Source organism: Oncorhynchus mykiss, chromosome 18, assembly GCF_013265735.2.
Source record: "Oncorhynchus mykiss isolate Arlee chromosome 18, USDA_OmykA_1.1, whole genome shotgun sequence".
Taxonomy (NCBI): Eukaryota; Metazoa; Chordata; class Actinopteri; order Salmoniformes; family Salmonidae; genus Oncorhynchus; species Oncorhynchus mykiss.
Window position 1 is genome coordinate 23,746,948 of NC_048582.1, and position 16,973 is coordinate 23,763,920.

The window sequence follows — 16,973 nt, forward strand, 5'->3', positions numbered from 1 at the left end:
ACACTGCAATCAGCGAGAGCCGTGTGGGCATTGCGTTTAAGATCAATTGAAAGGGTGGCAGCGTAGATCGAGACAAACTGCTTGATTGTTGACTGGATAACCACCCTCACCTCATTTCAAAAAGACAAAAAAAATGATGGACACCAAAGCAGGCACGTTCCTCTAACATTATTAACCCTCATTTCAATAGTACAGGATTAGACAGAATAGACTTGTGTGCATATGGGATTGTCTGTAGAAAAGCTGTCCAAGTTTTGTCAGTTTCAGCACCCCCAGACACAGGGGCTCCTAAACCTAATTTCTCCTAATCAGCTTAGTCAATAGCAACCGTTTGGTGCAGCGTTGGGTAGACATGCAAATAGGGCTTAAACATGTCTATCTTTAATTCCTGAATGTTCAAGTCAAGCGGAAGTCCTTTTTATCTCCTGGCAAAGAAAACAACATTCTGTGGGGGGGAAGAGAGGGAGAGAGGGGAGGCGAGGCAGAGAGAGAGAGAGAGAGAGCACTACAGTTTTTTTTTTTACTTCTCTTGGCCAGGCATGGAAACATCCCTGATTTGAGTGTGCTTGAGGTAGCACAGTTTGCTTCCATTTCAAACCAACATCACAAACAAGCCCTGACAGATTTGTTCTCTCTCACTCGCATTATGGGGAAACACACAGCAACACAAGTATATTAGTGCTCCTCTGCCCTGTTCTGCTGTGTGTGTTCAGCTGCAGCACACACACACACACAAAAGAAGCTAACAATAGCCGTTTGTAATAGTGGTGGAAAAATGGGAGAGACTGTTCCGTTTCAATTCACTGATACCACTAATGGCTTCTTAGCAGCTCCATGAAATCAAGCAGCTGTCATGTCGATGCATCAGCACAGGGAGAGGAGAGGAGCCATTCCCAGAAGGAAAAAGGCATCGCGCCTCCCTCAGCAAGGATGTTTGGCTAAGCATCTGCTCCTGTGCACTTTAGCTTTGCAGCAGTAAATATCCAAACAAAGAGGGTGGGAGGTGAAACCATTAGATTCCCTATCACAAAGCTTCATTGTTGTTGTTCTTTTACAACAACTGCTTGTGAGACAACAACTGGGATCCATTTTAAAGACTATCACACAGGGATATGGTGGATGGATGATCACCAGAACAACTGGTGATGAGAGTATAATCTCTAGTGTGACAGGAGATTCTTCGATGATAAACTAGACAGTTTGCTACTTTGGGTAGCATATGTTTGAAATCTTTCTTCGGCTATAACATCAACAAAACACACAAATGAACCATGTTATATGTTATAACATGGTAATAAAAAAAACTACTGTCGCCAGCCTACTGTCATCGCTACCTACTGTCTCTGTCACACCTCTGCCATCTTCTCAGAAATGAGCTTTACAATGACGAGATTGTGGATAACGAGTAGGCGACATGTTGTTCAATAGCGCATACCACTTATGGCATGATAATTAGGCCCAAGACCTATAGTCATCTAAGGTGAACATTGTGATATTACCAGTAGAAAAGCCTAGGCACACTATCTTTGCCTTTTATGTGTAAACAAGTGTCAACGACTCCCACAATGCAAATGGAAAAAGAGGGGAAAGGGAAAAAATACTAATAATACTTTGCTTGACTAATTAAAAGTTGACATTTGTGTAAACATCCATTGCTGTTGATCAATGTCTAAACGTATTAGACTACTTGGCTATTAGTCCATTCAACAATATTTTTTTTTTAAATGCAATAGCAAAACATGATGATACACTGGGCTACATGTCATAACATAATTCTGATATAGCATATTTATTCTAATCGATTATGATTAGCACGTGTAACCTATTGCCTAATTCCAGCGGTTGAACGTTTAAAACACATAATATGTGCTATTCATGTTATTGAACAACAGTGTTGTGACAAATAACATCTTTATCAAAGTGTCATTGATAAACTAGAAATCGTGCATGTAGAAAATACCTAAGCAAGTTCAGTGAGAGAAAAAAAAATCGAGTTTTTAAAGGCAGTTTGCATGCCATCTCCACCTGCCACTACTTATTAAAACACACCGTTGGTGTGTTTTGCGCGTTCAAAAACATGTATCCGATTATTGCAACGCTGTATAATGTCACTGTAACGGTGTAGCTGAATCCCACTCTTCTTCAAACGCAACACCAAATTGTTCCTCCTTCCAATCACAGGCTAAATGTTGCCTTACATTTCTCTTAAACTTCACATGACGTCACCGTCTACATTTCTTTTCCCAGAGTCTAGTTTAAACTTTCTCTATGTAAAACATGGATACGTTTCCTTCAAGCGTGGGGGTGCTTAGGGAATTTAAATCAACCAAGATGGCGAAAGGCTTGTTGTTTGGAAGGGTAGAAAAATGGAGGATATTGTAATATACACAAAGGGATACATTTCAACGACTCGGCCAGGCAGCAGCTGCTTCTTGTTTGAGGAAGCAACAAAAGATAGCTTTAGCCAGTTGTAAAAAAAAAAAGAGCCTGAAACTCGACAAAAACATCAAACTAATTTTACTAATAAGATATGTAATTTTACCTGGCAAACCATAACACAATCTATTATATTGTTAAATCAAGTATTTATGTTTATGCTTACTAATTATTTTATTTTCGCATTGAAGAGCTATTAGCTGGCTCGGATTTTGCCCTGTCTGTAAACGGACAGCTAAATAGACCAAAGGTAGCTTGTGCTCCCTACCTTCATTGACTCCCACATCGTTCCTTTAAATGTGCACAAAAAAATACTAGCTAACTTATATATAACAGGGGGTAAAAACATCTTCAAAAAAGTTTTCCTGAACTAAATAAAACAGTTTTTATTTAAAAAAAAAAAAATAGAACAGTTCAATTAAAAGCGCACGAGAGAGGACACAAAGACGATTCCGACTATCAGGTCACAAACTAGCTTGATCTGAGCAACGACAAAAAACACTCCGTTTACTCTAGAAAACAACTTTGGTGTAGTCTATTATTTTACCATGCAGTAAAGGCGCACATGCCGATTGCTTAGAATAACATTGTGTCCATTTGATAAGTTTTCTATCAATCTGCAGTTGACGATTGAGGGACACACGCAGTAAGCAAAGAAACTACAGCTCGCCTCGCGAAACAAATCAAGCCAGCTACATCGCTTGTTCTATGATATAACAGAACGTCTTCTTTACCCCCACCTTGAAATAAGAGGACACTTACCTTTAGTTTCGACACTAATACTTATTTCCAACGGGATTTTGTTTCAAGTAATACTTCGTGTAGCCTTCTAGCCTCTTTTCGATTTCGTTTTGAAAGAGGCCGGTAACAGATGATAAAGAAAGGAATTGGGCAGTAATTGAGTCTCGGTGTGAGTGAGTGTGTGTGTTAGTTACTAACAGCAGATTGAAGGAGACTCTTCTCAAGGTTTATTCAGCTCCACTTCAAGGAACCAAAGTGACGTCAGCTTACAAGCTGCCACAAAAGAAAACTTGTATTTGCCATTAATAGAGATCAATGTTTGTTTTAATTAGGAAAACAATAGTACACTACGTTTAGACAGTTGGACTATGACTAGGGCTATACCATGTGCTAATGTGACAAACAAAAGCATCTATTGAATTGATTCAAGGATGAGGAATCTTATTGACTTGTTTTATTTGTTTGTTTTTCGAAAAGTTACGTAATTGATTATTCATAATCATTGATATTCATAATCAAATAATGTATGGAATGACTGAAACTTCTCAAATTTGAATGATTAGTTTCAGTGCATGTTCCATAGGCTAGATATCAACTAGTCACGTTGATGTGGTTCCAAGTATCAGGGAAATATATTATTTATTATGAACATGTTGTCTATGGAAATGCTAAAATAATACCGATTTTTTTTTTAAAACGCATGCATGTGTGGGATTGAAATGAATGTTCCAAATGTGTTTGGTCATAATTTGTGACAATACATGTGATGCTCAAATGTTGTTCATATTTAACATTAACTCTCACATTCTGTCTTTCCTCATCTCTGGACAGGATAGAGGGTGATACTGCTGCCCAAATCTTTCTGTGTTTTTTCATCATCTGTTTAGGTTTATAGTGACAGATGAACCCTCATATGATCATCTTAAATGTGATCAAAGTTTCCCCTTAATACCACTTCCAATGATTTACAACTAGAATAAGTGGGAGGTACTTGTGCAAATGTTGCCTTTTGGTTTTCAAACAAAACGCACTTGCAAAACAGAAAATCCAGGGGAGAAATACACAGATCTTTTCCTAAGGAGAAGATCAATACCATTGCATGGCAAAGACACAACAGCCATCTGTGTGCCTAATTGTACGCTCTATACCTCTCTGAACACTTAACAAGCAACAGGCTGAGCATGGGCCCTGTGACCCAGACAAGGGTTTTAGTCAGTCAGACGGGGTGCAGGCAGCCAGATTATTTCATTGAACTGGAAAACAACAAGGGGAGGGGTGGTTAAAGATAGAATGGGTACAACTGCTCTGCTCTGTTTACATGGCCTTGCCCCACCCTTCATTTTTTTGTTTGCTGTTTTCACATGTTGAGCTTAAATTTCACATGTGAAACCATATTTTCACATGTACAAAATGTAGACTTCACATGTTAACACCACCTTTTCACATGTGAGGAGAATAACATGCTTTCACCTCACAGGTGAGTTGCAGTTTCACGTGACATGTTAAAAGCGTGCAGATGTGAAAATTGCCAATGCAGTTTAAAAATCTAATTTGCAGGTTCACATGTAAAAAACAATGACATGGGAAAATCGAATTTGCAGTTTTATATGTGAAAAACGTTCACGTGAAAATCTTACTTTCACATGTGAAATTGCATTTCTACATGTGGAATCGCATTTTCACACATGAAAAACATTCATATGTTAAAATCACATTTCCCGTTTCATATGCCGAAAACATCCACATGTGATTGTTTCTCACGTGAACTTGAAATTCCACATGTGAAAGTGAGATTTTCACGTGAACGTTTTTCACATATAAAACTGCAAATTCGATTTTCGCATGTCATTCTTTTTCACATGTGAATTGCAATGGGAAAGTGAAAATCAAATGTATAGTTTCACATGCAAGAACATTGTGGGGTTGAAATAATGTTATTCTCTTCACATGTGAAAAGATATTGCAGTAGCAATGTTTCCACCGGTGGAATTAGGGTGATCACATCTAAAAAGCCCAAATGCGGGATAAGGAATGATTTTGCAGGGCATTCGCGGAACAGTGGACAGAATTAAACATTTTCGAACAGGTTAATGGGTCACGTTTAAATGGCGACATAGTTCTGCCGTATGAAGGTCACTTTGTGTTAAAAGGGCATTCCTTAGTTGCTACATCCATTTTTGGAATTACAAATTAATGATATGTACCCATTGATTCTTGAACAAAGTGATGTATTTTTGCCTCATCAGCTTAGTTCAACTGTCCTACCCCATCAGAACCCAAAATATAAGCTTGTTTTACTCCGATGTTTGTAAACAAAGTATATTTAAACCACCACTCTATGGCTAAAAAAACATGGTTAAAACTATCATTTTGAAATCATGGATGGTCAGTCCTTGCATCCATAGCATAGTTTTCGGATTTGAGAGTGGTTGCGTTTCTCCAGCCACATCATTCAGCTTTTTTACTGAAACTGTGGCGGGGAAAACACTTTGTTAATGTTTCAATTAAGGATTGCCACTTTAAACATCTTTAGTATTTTTAAATATATATATTTTGAAATGTAACTAGGCAAGTCAGTTAAGAACAAATTCTTATTTACAATGACGGCCCAGGAACAGTGGGTTAACTGCCTTGTTCAGGGGCAGAAGAACAGATTTTTACCTTGTCAGCTCAGGGATTCGATCAAGCAACGTTTCAGTTACTGACCCAACGCTCTAACCACTAGGCTACATGCCACCCCCCCCCCATTTAGTATATTAATAGTGTTATTATATGATGCAATCCTCTAGTGAGTGAGTTGCTTTTGTGCCATTAATATCAAGCAAAACTTTTGAAGTCGACAGGGGGGATTCAAGGTGTTTTTTTTTGTGTGTTGTGGTTTTTTCATGTTTTTTTGTTGTTGTAAGGGCACCCTCTCACCATGGAAATGTTAACCACTCAGAAGATGAAATGAGGAAATGAGAATACAATGGAGTGCTTCCTCTGTGTCACTTAAGGCAATATCTATGTATCACAAGGGAGCAATAATATTGTGTATGAGTTTTAATGTTAGTTTGAAAAGAGCATTCATTAAAAGGAGTTGTAATTAGGTGATAACGAGGATACATTATCTAAACACTGGGAATTTATTTTGCAATCACCTAAATACAAGTCATTGGTGATAATAATCTGTCTCTAAAGGCAAACCTATCTACACTCAAGGACAAGCACCAAGCACATGGCAATGAACACAGTTAAAAGAAATGTGAAGGTCCATGGATAGTCCCCCCTAGCTGAATTTAGAGGATGACCACAGAATCCCTTTATTCAGCTATTGAAACGTAAAGCCATTTTATAAGCTCCTTCTCCATGCTCTTTGGCCATTGATTTTCCTTCTCCATTACCTGTTGAGATGGGGGTTGGTTGCTCCTCACACACACAGTGCTGTGGCCAGTAGCAACGGGTGAATTATCCCTCCCCCGCTTCATCATCAGCAGCCAGGGACTGACAAGACATGAGAAATGACAGTGGCTGTGTTTTTTTCATACAGTAGCAGCAAGACGCAGAGAATCTTAATTGCATTGGAGAATCTTCATTAAAGAGAGCACGGGGGGGGGGGGGGGGGGGGGTACGTGGAGTGGTGGTGGAGGGATGGGAGGGAGAGGGGTGTATGTGCACCTCTCTGAGTTGCATCATTAAAAGAAGAAGCACTCTTTGCCTGCCCGGGTAGCCTGGCTGGGTCCTCTTTGCACGCACTGAGAACATTGTCCGTACCTCGGTCACTTGTAACATAATAAGTGCCAGCACAATGACTGCAATGCGAGCAAGCACACTTCAGTGTAGAGAGGGGAGGGAGGGGGACAGGCAAACAGGCTGTCTGTCTATGTCTTGATTAGAAAGTATAATGAGCCACTAAAATAAACTGCTAAAGAAGATCTCTCCTGAGACTGATGCAAAACAAATTATAATGTGGGGATTTGGATTTCATTATTATTGTTCTATTAGTCCAAGGAAAGACAGGGACACCCATCAGGAGAGAGGGGAGCGGGGAGCTGTGCTTGCATTGCATTTATTGATTTTAGCCTGAGACACATTCAGGGAATACAGATTCATCTCCTCTGTAGCTCACACTAAACCCCACTCACTCCCTCCTGGTTTCCATTAAACACAGAAACCTTCCAGCAACACAGAGGAGTTTAATTTCAACGACACACATTTTCTGTAAGAGCTGAAAATAAGGTTCTCGCTCTTTCTCTCTAACTGAGAAACTGGCCCTAAGGTTGTCTTTCGACATAATTGAATTAAGGTCCTCTTGTTATGCCCCACATAAAGGCACTGAATGAATAAATAGCCACTAACTGAAATTAAGAGAATAGTCTCTTTATATTGTGTTATTTCAATACAGACAAGCACAGTTGATACCTTGTACTCCTTCCATTTAAGTCCACCACCAGTACTACACTAGTGGTGCTTTTAATCTACCGTATTAAATCAGTTTGCAGAAGCCATAAAGCTATTAGCTCTATCGTGCTGATTTCTGTCTTGTTGGTAACATTCCTCCAATAGCTTCAGTAAGCCTAGAACTGGTTTGATGCCGAAATGGAATGATTAAGAAAGTCAATGAATTGAACTGCACTGTTGTAACACCGAGGGACCAATAAAGAACATAATAACACAGTCGCTATGTCAGACAAGTTGTTTACATTATTCCTTTTTACGATCTACATTTGCATTTCAAATATCTAATGAATTCATTAACATACAAACACAATTTGAAAATTCAGCGACGCTCAACCCTCAACTAACACGGCTTAGTGTTGTGCTGCAAGCAATGCCTTGGCTTAGACCTATGCTTTCACTGTCATGAAATTCTGCAATTAAGCGAGATGAAAACAGAGCTATTGATCAGTGTCTTCCAACCACTGGCTAAGAGGGGTTTGCAATAATGTAATGGTAGCCAGAGCCAGCGATGCGCACCACTCCACTTTTGAACACTGGGAGCTGCAGGCAGCAATGCTAGTCCACACTACCACAAGTGGCTCATGGGAATTCATTGTGACAGCGAAGAATGCATTAACCCTTGACCCGGGCACAAGGCCGGCTACAGTAGGCGGGTCAGAGGATGTTAGAGATGAGATGCCTTTGTGTCTTGAGCATTTTTGGCACCACAGTCGTCTTTCAGTCGTCCATCACACCGTCTGTCACTCATAGGAGAGAGAAGAAAGGAGTAAGGTCAGGTACAACATACTGTAGATAGAAAGCCTCTTAGGATCTTATTCACAACATTGCAACAACGTAACAGGGATTCACAGATACATGTCAAAAAACACTTGGATTCATGTTGCTCAATAAAACAATGTTTACTGGGTAAAACAAACATGAACTAATCTGTATCCATTCAAACATGTTTCCTCTTGGCACAGGCAGAATGTGGGTTTTTCCAGATTTCCAGGTTAGATTGAATAAGGCTGTAATCGGTTCATGATGTAATCCCGTAGAGAGAAATCATTTACAATCGTCAGGATAACAGCCTAGTAAAGAATGTCTCATTATTTAGACACAGTCGCATACGCTGTCGTACAGGGAGAGAGGGAAAGGGAGGGAGAGAGAGAGTGACACGGTGACAGAGATGCACACCAGAGAGACAGAGGGAGAGAAAGAGACATTTGCACACACACACACCCGCACGCGCACACACGCACACACACACACACACACTGAGCTGCTGCTTCCTTTGTGGGAAAGCAGAGTCATTAGTGCTAGGAAAGTAAAGAAACAAGTCATGGCCTCAGAATGATGCATCTCCTCACAGAGAGAATGAGATCACGGCAAAATGTCACCATCACCTCAGCGAAGCAGCAAAATGGCCCGGAATCAAATAAAAACACATCTTCACCAGGCCAAATGTGTGTGCAAACACACCACTGGATGTCAGCAGTTTTCCATTTGCTAAAAGCACTCAAAACTGACAAAGGTTGCTTCCGAAATGGCACCCTATTCCCTTTTATGACCAGGGCCCATGCAGTCTATACCCTATGCAGTGCACTCCTTTAAATCAGAGACTAGAGGCTCTTATCAAATGTAATGCACTATTTAGGGAAAAGGGTGCCATTTCGGATGTACTCTGTGTTTACCTTAGGCAAGTGCAGGACAGAGGTAAAAATAGATGCTGTTTGTTTGGAGAATGTTTGAGTACAGGGAGTCTTATCTGTCATTAGGTTGACCGTGCTTTCAGCTAGAGAGATGACATAATCTACTCATACTAACAGGACACTAATTCCACAACCTGCCTACGTCACATCCTCTCATCTACATGGCAGGTACTCATTATGGAGAAAGGCAAACATACTGTATCTGACAGGAATTACAGACAGTACATTTACTTCTCTACGGTTTTTACAGTATTTGTCCAGGTATAATGACTTTTTAAATGCTGATGTTGTGTGTTACTTTATCTGAAGAAAGGGTGAATTATCTAACGGAGGAAGAAAAACATTGGCAGGATTGATATGGAGAAAACATTTGGTGGAATATGGGTTGAATCCTCTGAGAGATTCACAGAAATAAAATCTATCAAGAAAAGAAGACCCTGCAATATTCTATTTCTCTAGAAATAAGATAGTTGTTTGTCATGGGAGGGCTAGAAACACAACCTTGAACAGCAGATCAATTTTCGGGGAGATTTGCTTTCAGCTTTAGTGCTTGCCAACGTCTGTAAAGCTAATTTCATTTGATAGTGCCTTTAGGGGGAATTTAAGTTATTGTTTGGCCAACATACCCCTAATGGATTTTTTAAACATTAAATCACTGGATATTGTAAACCCATACAGTCTTCAGAAATATCTCTGTCAAAACTGGCACCCTTGCAAAATTGCACCCCCCTCTCTCTCTCTCTCTCTTTCTCTCCATTCCTCCATCCCCCTCTTGCCTCTCCTCTCTCTCTCTCTCCCCCCTTCCTCCATCCCTCTCTTGCCTCTCCTCTCTCTCTCTCTCCCTTCCTCCATCCCTCTCTTGCCTCTCCTCTCTCCCTCTCTCTCTCTTTCTCCCTTCCTCCATCCCTCTCTGACCTCTCCTCTCCTCTCTCTCCTCCTTCCTTCATCCCTATCTTGCCTCTCCTCTCTCTCTCTCCCTTCCTCCATCTCTCTCTTGCCTCTCCTCTCTCTCTCCCTTCCTCCATCCCTCTCTTGCCTCTCCTCTCTCTCTCCCTTCCTCCATCCCTCTCTTGCCTCTTCTCTCTCTCCCTTCCTCCATCCCTCTCTTGCCTCTCCTCTCTCTCCCTTCCTCCATCCCTCTCTTGCCTCTCCTCTCTCTCTCCCTTCCTCCACCCCTCTCTTGCCTCACCTCTCTCTCTCTCTCTCTCCCTTCCTCCACCCCTCTCTTGCCTCACCTCTCTCTCTCTCTCCCTTCCTCCATCCCTCTCTTGCCTCTCCTCTCTCTCTCTCCCTTCCTCCATCCCTCTCTTGCCTCTCCTCTCTCCCTCTCTCTCTTTCTCCCTTCCTCCATCCATCTCTGACCTCTCCTCTCCTCTCTCTCCTCCTTCCTTCATCCCTATCTTGCCTTTCCTCTCTCTCTCTCTCCCTTCCTCCATCTCTCTCTTGCCTCTCCTCTCTCTCTCCCTTCCTCCATCCCTCTCTTGCCTCTCCTCTCTCTCTCCCTTCCTCCATCCCTCTCTTGCCTCTCCTCTCTCTCCCTTCCTCCATCCCTCTCTTGCCTCTCCTCTCTCTCTCCCTTCCTCCATCCCTCTCTTGCCTCTCCTCTCTCTCCCTTCCTCAATCCCTCTCTTGCCTCTCCTCTCTCTCTCCCTTCCTCCACCCCTCTCTTGCCTCACCTCTCTCTCTCTCTCTCTCTCTCTCTCCCTTCCTCCACCCCTCTCTTGCCTCACCTCTCTCTCTCTCTCTCTCTCCCTTCCTCCATCCCTCTCTTGCCTCTCCTCTCTCTCTTTGTACTAGAACACTGCTTCACCAAAGCTGTATTTATGTTATTCCTGTTTTTCAACAGCTCGTAGCGTTCCTCTGCAGGTGAAGGTTTTTATTCCTATCATGCCCCTCTTTTATACAATGTGTTCAAGAGGATGAAATGTGGCATTTCATGGCATGGATTTCAGAATCAAGATAGAACTGTGATCTAGTAGGGTTTAGTTGTGACTTTTCGTGCTAGTTTTTCAAGGTTGATTATACCACTATTCTAATGCACCTTAGAGAGTTGATTCATTTCTCACACACAGCTCACTTCAAACATGTACACCTTATTCACATTATTTTCTGTGACCTAGATAGTATTCAGTCTCCTGTGAATCATTCAACTTCTACTCTATGTAGAAATACGCTGCATTTCTCTGGACGTACCCAGTACGAAAACTCATCAGCAGAGGCAGAATAGACTGTGGGAACATTGTCCTTTGCTTACAGGATGCTTCCATGTGAATGACACCAGACATGGAAGGAAATAGCCTTGGAGAAGAGAGAGAAACATTCATCTCCAACCGAAAACAAGCCTCACGTTCTCATGTTTCACAGCTCCCCTTTTGTCTGGATGTTACCACACATTTTTTACAGTCTCTTCTCTATCATGTTTTCCCAGTTGGCTGATCCCTGAGGGCGTGTGGGAGTTCACCTCTTAGTCAGATGGCCATTCCATCTACTCCACTATAATATTGTCCTTCGTAGAAAGACTAAACCCAGAGAGATGTGTGATATTCAAAGCTTTGTATCAGACAAAAAATATCCTATAGCCTATTTTTGATTGATGTTTTGCTGAAGGACGAGTTTCTAACTGCTGAAATTAGATAGCATTTACTCACACCTCTTTTCAACTGTAGGCTTTTGTTAAAAACAACAGAAAAAAATCTCTCTTAACCGTCCCTGTCAGACCCAGACCACAGTCTTGTGTGTCAGAGCTTCTTTAGTCTTGTGTTATGCTAATGGTGGTGTGTCACCGTATGTGTATTAATTAATGGTGGCAGGTCGCTGCTCCTCCAGGCAGCAGCATTGAGGCAGACATTTGGACTGCCCTCCATGACGCCTGGCTGGTCAAAAATAGGCCACCACCACCACCCACACTACAGTAATGATCACAACAGTGACATCATCACTCTTGTGGGTGTGTGCGTGTGTGCGTGTGTTTGTGTGTGTGCTCCTCTCAGACAGAGCTCATCTGAACAAAGAGCAGCAGGGATGAGACAGGGGAGAAGGACTGAGAGAGGGAGAGGCAGGGACTGGGACAGCCCATGTAGGCTAAAGTAGATGACATCTGGCACTATGTGTCTGGGGAGAATAAAGATGGAAAAAAATGTCTAGGGATTTAACTGTTTTCAAGGCCTCTGAGCTCGGACGAAGGTTTCTTATGATTCCATATAATGTAGTGTGATTGACTGCTTGATTTATTAAAAGCGTCTAATGAAAGTTGAAATGAAAGGACCTCCTCCAGCTGTCAGTGTGGCTTTACTTCAACCTTACAGCGGTCTCCTTTATTAGTGTTTTAAGTGTATTGTCTTTGTAATTGCAATGACTTGACGTCTCAAAGGATTAATTTGACAACAAGATATCTCATCCCATTTGTTTTCTCGTGGCTTACATTTGTTTTAAAAAAATGTGTAGATTATTATCAATGGAGCATAAAGTCATTGATTCTCAATCAATCCCTCTCTGTGTAATTCCTTCCAATTAAAAGGTCCCTAACGTTATAGCAACATTGAAACGACATGTCCTATTTGGATCACGTATAACATTCCGTCATCAGGGCTAATGTTTCGAGTTCAAGGTGATTCGGACTTGAGGCATGTTCAAACCCTTTGTGATCCCCGTTCACACTGAGGTCGTGTATAAGTGCTCTTCTCTAATACAGTATCCCTTTGTGACATATTCATGTGTGTCCCTCCAGTGAACAGAGTCAGTGAGAGTAGCGGGCCAAGAGATTCTCAAGACCTGGAGCAGCCGTGGGAAAGAAAGGCTGTGGTGGAGGAAAAGCAGAAATGTCTCAGGGCATTCCTTTGTGATTACACCGCTGGAGAAGTCCAGACATTCTTGGAGCTAGTCTGTGTCTAAGGGCTCTCTAGCACTCGTTAAGACTGATCATCTAGCTTGTGTTTCTATAGCGCACCATTCTGTAACTCAGTAACAGTTTGTGGCAGATTGCACCAAACTAACAGCTCATCACCGCATTTGTCTGGTGAGACTTTGGCCATTGGGTGTACAAGGTTGATTGATTATGCAGGATTAGAACTGACAAAGCAACGTAAATGTAGCCCTATTCCCTTCTCGTTATCTCTCTTGGTTGAAAAGTCGACATTTGGCCTGCTATTAGACTTCTACCCTCTTCGATGAGGTAGAAATTTAGAGTGACAGCTCAGTATCTCTGAAGGATTGTGGATCAAGTTTCATGTAATATGGCTTCACATTATATTTCTTGCCTACATACATATAAACTAAAAGATTCCTATGCTGAAAGACTTGCTGATACCCCCAACAGAAATTTTTACAAAAATCTCCTCCCCTTTCAGAGTAAACATGAATGAAAAATGGCTCCAAGGAATGTTATTTTGTTGTCCAATGAGCAACATCGGGGGAGAGCACATGATTACATGAATGGAAGAGTAAGGGCTGAGACCAACTGCAACGATAGACTAGGGGTGAATCTCAATTATATTTCCTTAGTTCCTCGCGTCCTCTCTCCTTGCCTCCTTCTCAAAATGTATTGGAATAATAAAGATCAGAGGGGAGGAACCTTGTGCTTTGAGAAGGAGACGAAGCGGGAGAATGTGAGAAATCGAGGAAATACAATTGAGGCTCACCCCAAAGCCACTCATTTCATCGAGCCTTGCACTTCATCAGGACACTAGGTCACATGTCCTTTTTTGTCAGCCATTAATCTGAGGCACCACTCTCTCCTTCACCTCACACTATTAGCCTTGTGTGTTGTATTTACACCTGATCTGATCGCCACGCCAACGGCCCGTGGAGTTAATAACAATGTCTCACTCTGTGGATGGGGGTGTATCGGTCGAGCATCTTGTTGACCTTGGCTTCTACATATGCATCTGTTGTAAAGCAATACGTTAACTGTGTTCACTCCTCCATTCAACACCTGACCTCTGACCTCCAACATTATCTTTCACAGCCCTCCAGTTCACAAGCCAGCTTGTTAAGCTCATAGTGGTTTATCCTCTGTAGGCCTTTCTTAAAACAAAAAATAAATCTTGACATTGAGATTTATTTATTTTAAGTGGAAAATAATACAAACTCTAATTAACAATTCATTAAATTAATTCCACCATTTTGTGCAAAATGCAAATTAATAAAAAAAAAAGGTACTGTATTGACCTTGTGATTTATTTTTTCCTTGACTTCTTTCCATTAGAAGGTCTACAAGACCTTTTATAACAATTACTCAAATAAAGCTCATTAGAGCTGTTGGCAAATGCATTAATTACCTTGGTGACAAAACAAACATGCCTGTAACATCCAAATAATAGAAGAGTACAATCTGTTTTACAACGTGGTTGGATTCAAATGTCAGATGATGCTCCCCCTAGTGTATATCACTATGAACAGCTCACGAGTGTCTGTGGGCAAAGATGGCGCTAGTAGTCATAGAAATATAATCCATAGAACCTCGAAGACGACACCGTTTTATGGATTCTATTTCAATAGCAGTCCATCTACCACAAGTTTTTTTTTTAGGTTGTCAAAACAATTTCTGATTGTCAGCATAAGATAATAGTCTAAACCTCAGTACTTTATGAATGAATTAATCATTAGGCCTACATTTCGTAGTATTTAGGGAAAGGGGGATACCTAGTCAGTTGCAAAACTGAATGCATTCAACCGAAATGTGTGTTTCACATTTAACCCAACTCCTCCTCTGAGTCAGAGAGGTGCTGGGGGCCACATAATCGGCACCCAGGGAGCAGTTGTTGGGGGTTACCCGCCTTGCTCAAGGGTATAACGGCAGATTTGTCCACCTTGCCGTATCAGGGACACTCAACCGCTAGGCTACCTGGCGCCCCAATTATTCAATTAGCGAGACATGAGATGTAGTAGCAATCACTGCCTGAATCATCAATGGCAAATGAGCAACTATCATAACATTTATTTCAGTATGTATCCATATAGACTCCTTCATCATAATCGTCCTCATCGTCATCATCATCAGTGGCTGCTTTAGACTTGTGAAGTTGAGGAGGATGGATGTAAAGTTTTTGAAAAATAAAAATCTGTTTTTGGGGATGTTTCTTTTCTTGTTCCAGACCCAGCTGGGTTTGAGACATGTATTCTGAATGATATATATTACAGTTTGAACCAAAGAGAGTTCATATAAGGTTGTTTATTATATCATATACTGTATAATAAAATATAGATATGTATTATAAGGTTTCTCATTCTCTCTGTTCAAACTTAAGAGGAGGACAGAAAATAGCCATCTTCACATATAGGGTATGCTGTTGAGGCTACTGACCACTGCAAAACTTTTTTTAACCAGATAATAGTGACATCTGTACTTATACTGAACAAAAAATATAAACACAGCATGCAACAATTTCAAAATGTGACTGAGTTGCAGTTCACATAAGGAAATAAGTCAATTGAAAATAAATTAATGAGGTCCTAATCTTTGGATGTCACATGACTGGGAATACAGATACACATCTGTGGGTCACAGGCACTTTAGAAAAGATAAGGGCGTGGATCAGAAAAGAAGTGCGTATCTGGTGTGACCACCATTTGTCTCATGCAGTGTGACACATCTCCTTCACAAAGAGTGGTTGATTCTGGCCTGTGGAAAGTTGTCCCACACCACTTCCAATGGCTGTGCAAAGTTGCTGGATTTGTATTTATTTAACTAGGCAAGTCAGTTAAGAACAATTTCTTATTTGCAACAACGGCCTAGAAACAGTGGGTTAACTGCCTTGTTCAGGGGCAGAGCGACAGAATTTTACCTTGTCAGCTCAGGGATTTGAACTTCAGCTACTGGCCCAACACTCTAACCACTAGGCTACCTGCCAATATTTGCAGGAACTGGAACACGCTGTTGTACACGTCGATCCAGAGCATCCTAAACATGCCCATTGGGTGACATGTCTTGTGAGTTTTCAGGACATGGAACTTGGACCTTTTCAGCATCCAGGAATCCTTGCGACATGGGGCCGTGCATTATCGTGCTGAAACAGGAGGTGATGGCAGCGGATGAATGGCACGACAGTGGGCCTCAGGATCTCGTCACGGTATCTCTGTGCATTTAAATTGCCATTGATAAAATGCAATTGTGTTCATTGTCTGTAGCTTATGCCTGCCCATACCATAACCCCACTATGGTGCACTCTGTTCACAACGTTGACATCAGCAAAACGCTCGCCAACACAACACTATACACACGGTCTGCGGTTGTGAGGACGGTTGGACGTACTGCCAAGTTCTCTAAAATGAACATTCAATTCATTGACATCAGCTCTGGTGGAAATTCTTGCAGTTAGCATGCTAATTGTACACTCCCTCAAAACTTGATACATCTGTGGCAAACTGCACATTTTAGAGTGGCCTTTTATTGTCCCCAGCACAAGGTGCACCTGCGTAATGATCATGCTGTTTAATCAGCTTCTTGAAAGGCCACACCTGTCAGGTGGATGGATTATCTTGGCCAAGTCGAAATGCTCACTAACAGGGATGTAAACAAATTTCTGCACACCATTTTAGAAGAATAAGCTTTCTGTGATATGGAAAATGTCTGTGATATTTTATTTCTGCTCATGAAACATGGGACCAACACTTTACATGTTGCGTTCATATTTTTGTTCAGTGTATTATCATAATCATACTTTAAAT

At 41.4% G+C, this 16,973-nt stretch overlaps 1 protein-coding gene across 15 annotated transcripts in view; it reads right to left on the bottom strand.

Annotated features, from left to right (window-relative positions):
• The window catches only part of LOC110495859 (bromodomain adjacent to zinc finger domain protein 2B), an 81,194-nt gene extending 77,794 nt beyond the window's left edge, over positions 1–3,400 (bottom strand). For 14 of the 15 annotated variants that reach the window (XM_036952300.1, XM_036952312.1, XM_036952309.1 and 11 more), the window contains exon 1: positions 3,199–3,400. The gene's annotated coding sequence lies outside the window, so the exon portion shown is untranslated. Of the gene's footprint in view, positions 1–2,704; positions 3,080–3,198 lie in introns of those variants that run through there. The other variant, XM_036952299.1, reaches the window with a different exon arrangement.
• Positions 3,401–16,973: the final 13,573 nt, after the last annotated feature.